The sequence below is a fragment of the Oncorhynchus masou genome, unplaced genomic scaffold (genome assembly GCF_036934945.1).
Source record: "Oncorhynchus masou masou isolate Uvic2021 unplaced genomic scaffold, UVic_Omas_1.1 unplaced_scaffold_2208, whole genome shotgun sequence".
NCBI classification, from domain to species: Eukaryota; Metazoa; Chordata; class Actinopteri; order Salmoniformes; family Salmonidae; genus Oncorhynchus; species Oncorhynchus masou.
Genome location: NW_027008683.1, coordinates 22,924 through 30,000, shown reverse-complemented (window position 1 = coordinate 30,000; position 7,077 = coordinate 22,924). Strand labels below are relative to the sequence as shown.

The window sequence follows — 7,077 nt, the reverse complement described above, 5'->3', positions numbered from 1 at the left end:
CAGAAGAGATGAGTCGCTGCAGAAACTCATACCAGGAGCAGGCCCTGACCCCCTGAGGCTGGAGGAGCTAGGGGCTTCCTCTGGGGGGGGGGCACCCATGGGATGCAGGACCTACCTCCAGGACAGCCTGGACGCCCTCCTCAAAGAGGCCAAGGACAAGTTCAAAGGTTATGACAGCTGCTCCACGCCTGAACTCGCCGAGCTGGCGTACAAGAAGGTATGGACAGAGGGATAGATAGTCTCTATTTTATTCTCTTTTATTCTATTCTACGGAGGATGGATCTTGTCTTTTAAATCCTAAGTTCATGTTCACTTTACTGTCCTTATATAGAAGTTCAATTAGTATGAAGGGCTACATACATGACTAGTACTCGTTCACAAGTGTGTTTGTTGTTTAGAAAAGGCTGGCATGAAGCCTAGTGTATTCCTCGTCTCTCTTCCTCTCTTTCTATCGCTCTCATGCTGTGTCATGGAAAAGCACCCGTTATTATTTCTTATTTCCTGTGTAGAAACAGGTCAGTGTGAAACTAGCCCCCCCCCCCCCCAGACTGGCCCCAGGGTGACATCAGCTTGTCAAGGGGCTCGCTCAATGCACACACACACACACACACACACTGCTCCCAAGCCAACATCCTGTCCGGTCGTTATCTCTTTGCCAATAATCTTCCAGTCACAAGGCCTCTTGAAGGAAGGCAGCTGACTAGTGTAACAGATAACGAGAGAGGCTTTGGGTTGTTGTGATTACAACACTGCCCTTACAGTTATGTTCCCAATCATGGTGCAAGACCTGGGCCTTCTTCCCCAGAGCCTGAGTAGCGCTAGTTTCAACATTGCATCATTACAGTTACCGTTAGCATTAGCATCCAAACTGTTTCCCCCAAAAAACATTGTTGACCTTAAACCTGTCAATAAAACATACAGATATGTTTTTACAAAAGTATTAAAAGATGATCTCTTTTGTTTTCCGACTCTTAGGTCCACGATGGCTCACCGCTGCGCCTGTGGAAGGCGTCCGTGGAGGTGCCTGCGGGTCCTGAGGAGGTGTTGACGCGGGTCCTCCGGGAGCAGGGCCGCTGGGACGAGGACCTGATGGAGAGCCGTGTGGTGGAGACGCTAGGCGATCGCACAGAGGTGTACCAGTACACCAGGAATACCATGGCCCCCCATCCCACCAGAGACCACCTCGTGCTCAGGTAGAAGATCTCCCTACACTCCAGAAGGGTTCTTCAGCTGTCCCCATACGAGAACCCTTTTTGGTTCAGAGTAAAAACCCTTTTGGAAAGGTTTCTACATGGAACCCAAAACGGTTCTACTTGGAACCAAAATTGTTCTACCTTGAACCAGCAAAACTTCTTCAAAGGGTTCTCCTATAGGGACAGTGTAAAAACCCTTTACTTTGTTCCTGGAGACTGAGACCTTCCCATGCCTTGTATATCCCCTTCTTCAAAGGGTTCTCCTATAGGGACAGTGTAAAACCCTTTACTTTGTTCCTGGAGACTGAGACCTTCCCATGCCTTGTATATCCCCTTCTTCAAAGGGTTCTCCTATAGGGACAGTGTAAAAACCCTTTACTTTGATCCTGGAGACTGAGACCTTCCCACGCCTTGTATATCCCCTTCTTCAAAGGGTTCTCCTATAGGGACAGTGTAAAAACCCTTTACTTTGTTCCTGGAGACTGAGACCTTCCCATGCCTTGTATATCCCCTTCTTCAAAGGGTTCTCCTATAGGGACAGTGTAAAAACCCTTTACTTTGTTCCTGGAGACTGAGACCTTCCCATGCCTTGTATATCCCCTTCTTCAAAGGGTTCTCCTATAGGGACAGTGTAAAAACCCTTTACTTTGTTCCTGGAGACTGAGACCTTCCCATGCCTTGTATATCCCCTTCTTCAAAGGGTTCTCCTATAGGGACAGTGTAAAAACCCTTTACTTTGTTCCTGGAGACTGAGACCTTCCCATGCCTTGTATATCCCCTTCTTCAAAGGGTTCTCCTATAGGGACAGTGTAAAACCCTTTACTTTGTTCCTGGAGACTGAGACCTTCCCATGCCTTGTATATCCCCTTCTTCAAAGGGTTCTCCTATAGGGACAGTGTAAAAACCCTTTACTTTGTTCCTGGAGACTGAGACCTTCCCATGCCTCGTATATCCCCTTCTTCAAAGGGTTCTCCTATAGGGACAGTGTAAAAACCCTTTACTTTGTTCCTGGAGACTGAGACCTTCCCATGCCTCGTATATCCCCTTCTTGTTTTTCTACTTCATCCATTATTTCTCTCCTTCTTTCATTATTCTCTTCCTAAATGGTATAAAACATCTCTGTCTCTCCTTCTCTCAATGATATAAAACATCTCTGTCTCTCTTTCTCTCAATGGTATAAAACATCTCTCTCTCTGTCTCTCTTTCTCTCAATGATATAAAACATCTCTGTCTCTCTTTCTCTCAATGATATAAAACATCTCTGTCTCTCTTTCTCTCAATGGTATAAAACATCTCTGTCTCTCTTTCTCTCAATGATATAAAACATCTCTCTCTCTGTCTCTCTTTCTCTCAATGATATAAAACAACTCTCTCTCTGTCTCTCTTTCTCTCAATGGTATAAAACATCTCTGTCTCTCTTTCTCTCAATGATATAAAACATCTCTGTCTCTCTTTCTCTCAATGATATAAAACATCTCTCTTTCTCTCAATGATATAAAACAACTGTCTCTCTGTCTCTTTCTCTCAATGATATAAAACAACTGTCTCTCTTTCTCTCAATGATATAAAACATCTCTGTCTCTCTTTCTCTCAATGATATAAAACAAACTTTCTCTCTTTTGGTATAAAACAAGTCAAAATGTCTTCTCTCTGCTCCAGGACGTGGGTGACAGACCTACCTAAGGGAGCGTGTGCGTTGGTGTGTACATCAGTGGACCATGACGGGGCAGCGTTACTGGGCGTGCGGGCCAATGTGCTCACCTCACGCTACTTCATCGAGCCATGCAGCAGCAACAAGTCTCGCCTCACACACATCTCCAGGGTCGACTGCAGGTGAGTCAGCTGGAACGGAAGCAGTAGAAACAGCAGAATAGAAACAGTAGGATAGAAACAGTAGGATAGAAACAGTAGGATAGAAACAGTAGGATAGAAACAGTAGGATAGAAACAGTAGGATAGAAACAGTACAATAGAACCAGTAGAATACAAACAGTAGGATAGAAACAGTAGAATACAAACAGTAAGATAGAAACAGTAGGATAGAAACAGTAGGATAGAAACAGTAGAATACAAACAGTAGGATAGAAACAGTAGGATAGAAACAGTAGAATAGAAACAGTAGGATACAAACAGTAGGATAGAAACAGTAGAATAGAAACAGTAGGATAGAAACAGTAGGATAGAAACAGTAGGATAGAAACAGTAGGATAGAAACAGTAGGATAGAAACAGTAGAATACAAACAGTAAGATAGAAACAGTAGGATAGATAGAAACAGTAGGATAGAAACAGTAGGATAGAAACAGTAGGATAGAAACAGTAGAATACAAACAGTAAGATAGAAACAGTAGGATAGAAACAGTAGGATAGAAACAGTAGGATAGAAACAGTAGAATAGAAACAGTAGGATAGAAACAGTAGGATAGAAACAGTAGGATAGAAACAGTAGGATAGAAACAGTAGAATAGAAACAGTAGGATAGAAACAGTAGGATAGAAACAGTACAATAGAAACAGTAGAATACAAACAGTAGGATAGAAACAGTACGATAGAAACAGTAGGATAGAAACAGTAGGATAGAAACAGTAGAATACAAACAGTAGGATAGAAACAGTAGGATAGAAACAGTAGAATACAAACAGATAGAAACAGTAGGATAGAAACAGTAGAATAGAAACAGTAGGATAGAAACAGTAGAATAGAAACAGTAGGATAGAAACAGTACGATAGAAACAGTAGGATAGAAACAGTACAATAGAAACAGTAGAATACAAACAGTAGGATAGAAACAGTAGGATAGAAACAGTAGGATAGAAACAGTAGGATAGAAACAGTAGGATAGAAACAGTACAATAGAACCAGTAGGATAGAAACAGTAGAATAGAAACAGTAGAATACAAACAGTAGGATAGAACCAGTAGAATACAAACAGTAGGATAGAAACAGTAGAATACAAACAGTAGGATAGAAACAGTAGGATAGAAACAGTAGGATAGAAACAGTACAATAGAACCAGTAGAATACAAACAGTAGGATAGAAACAGTACAATAGAACCAGTAGGATAGAAACAGTAGGATAGAAACAGTAAGATAGAAACAGTAGGATAGAAACAGTAGAATAGAAACAGCAGAATAAAGGCTAGACATGCTCAACTCTGAACTAAAATTTTCAAGGGAACTAGAGGAGAGCTTTAAATCAAAGTAACTCTGGTCTGATACTAAAACATCTCCTCTCTAAATCAAAGTAACTCTGGTCTGATACTAAAACATCTCTCTAAATCAAATAACTCTGGTCTGATGTTAAAACATCTCCTCTCTAAATCAAAGTAACTCTGGTCTGATGTTAAAACATCTCCTCTCTAAATCAAAGTAACTCTGGTCTGATGTTAAAACATCTCCTCTCTAAATCAAAGTAACTCTGGTCTGATGCTAAAACATCTCCTCTCTAAATCAAAGTAACTCTGGTCTGATACTAAAACATCTCCTCTCTGTCTCTCTGTTTCCAGGGGTCGGTTCCCAGAGTGGTACAATAAACTGTATGGACACCTGTGTGCCAGTGAGGTGGTGCGGATACGCCAGTCCTTCACCACCCAGATGGAGAAGTGAGGGCCAGGCAGCTCCACTTGACTTGGAAAGTCACAAGAAGGGGCGACACCCTGGAACCCCAAAGACTCTCTGTCCACCCCCACCTCAGCCCCTGATTCACTACAGCCCTGATGCTGGTTGGGGTTGACTGGGGGAGGACAACCCATTGACTCATTGACATGATTCAAGCTCTTGACAGACATACCCTTGTGTCCTGGACAGAGAGACTTTGAACAGACTTTGTCGTGGTCCGTAGACTGTCATCAACGACCAGGTGGGGTTACTGCCTCCGAGGGGTCCTGCAAGGCCTGGAACGGCCCTGGACCCTCACAGTTCTTTCAGAGTTGTGTTGTGGTTCTTGTGCTCGGTGGTGCGGGCGACACGACCAAAGTAAATGTGTCTGAAATGGAAGTATGGTGTCACTCATCCAACAAGCATAATACCTTTACAGAGAGGATGTGACATCACCGTCACAGGATGTGATGTCACGGATTAGTAAAAAGAGAATCTATAGGGGAGGGGGACTTCTGAGAAGAGAGAAGGTTAGTATGTGGGTGTGTGTGTGTGATGAATGGTTGATTAATTAGACATATTTCATGCACTGGCTCCCAGCTGCAATATAGTGTGTATATACTATATCCTGCATCTGTTCATGTTGCTTTTTCCTGTTTCCTCTCTGTGTGTGTGTGTGTGTGTGTGTGTGTGTGTGTGTGTGTGTGTGTGTGTGTGTGTGTGTGTGTGTGTGTGTGTGTGTGTGTGTGTGTGTGTGTGTGTGTGTGTGTGTGTGTGTGTGTGTGTGCGTACTCGTGCACAAGTGTTTTTATCCTGTTACAGCAGAGGCAATGTCCACAACATTGTTTTCAGGAAGATACTGTATTTTTGGACGGATGGATAATATGGGCTAACAGTTGTGTGAATGTATTGAAAATATGCAATATCTGAGTTTGTATTACTAAGTGGGGTATGTTGAGTTGATAGTTGGTTAAATGGCATTAGGGAAAGCTGGTATAGAGTGGGTTTAAAGGATGGAACAGAAGCAAAATGGTGGCTGGAACACCAATTGGTTGAGAGGGTTAAAGTCGCCCCCAAAACTAAAATGGAGACCTAGATTTTGATGGACCAAGCTTAAAGAAAGCAGACAGTCACAGAGCATTTTTGATTGATTCCACTGCTTAAAAGAGCACCGAGAATACACAACAATCAACAGGGCTCGGATTCCAAAATGGCCGCCATTTGTAGGATAAACGTTGATGAAAGGAACACTTCAGGTTGTTACTTTTGTAGTACGATGTACACAAGAGCAGTCAAGGTCTTCTGCTTCACAGAAGAAGAAACAACCCGGGGGGAAAGAAATAGAAAAGAAGAGAAGAAATGAATAGAAAACAAAGAAAAGAGAAGGTCCTTTTATAAAGGTGTGGGATTTTACAGGTTTTACTGTATATAGAGGAGGAGAAAGTGCAGGGAATGTTTGTCTGGTTTAAAGAAGGAAAAATAATCTATATGCGCAGGTTTATTTTCTGTAAGTCTGTCTGTCTGTCTGTCTGTCTGTCTGTCTGTCTGTCTGTCTGTCTGTCTGTCTGTCTGTCTGTCTCTGTGTTATCTTAAATGAAGTATAAACTAATAGTAACCAAGTACACCTTCATCCGGGCCAGATTTGGGCCCCGTGTTAAAACCTATACGTTCTCTGTTCAGTGTGTGACTCATTTGCTAAGCGTTGTGTTGTATTGTTAAACGTTTGTGTACATTATTTGTATGCCGTCAGATATGAGTAACGCATGACAATGACATTTAATTTAAAAATATATTTATACCTCAGATATGTTGTTTTTGTACCATGTTTATTTTATTGTAAATGTTACGCTTAAGTTACAGAAATGTGTTTTATATTTTGTATTATTAATATTATTTCTGTACAGATTAATCACAGTCACGTGCACTATTAAATGTATTAAACAAAGAGTGTTGTCTTAGTTGGGTCATTGGCTGCTGTTTTGAAATGTTGAGTGTTCAGGTGGATTGGAGTTGTTGACTTGGTTTCTGATGTCATTTAATATGATAATGCACTTCACAATGGTCTCATGTAGGCTGAACCCACAAAAGTTCCCCTTTAAGGTTTTTCGGGCCAAAGGAGTGCCATAAGCGGTACACCATAACTCTGAACTACCTTATCATGGCTCTTAGAGTTTGTTTCCACATTCTCTCTCAGACAGGCAGCTTAGCCTGGGGTCTTACTGTACCCTGCCCCTGGATTACCTCTCTCTCTCCTTCTTCTCTCTCACTCTCTCTCTCTCCTCTTCTTTC

General features: G+C 42.1%; 1 pseudogene; it reads left to right on the top strand.

Annotated features, from left to right (window-relative positions):
* Positions 1–6,733, top strand: part of LOC135533088 (rho GTPase-activating protein 7-like) — a 29,666-nt pseudogene extending 22,933 nt beyond the window's left edge.
* The last annotated feature ends 344 nt before the right edge of the window (positions 6,734–7,077 follow it).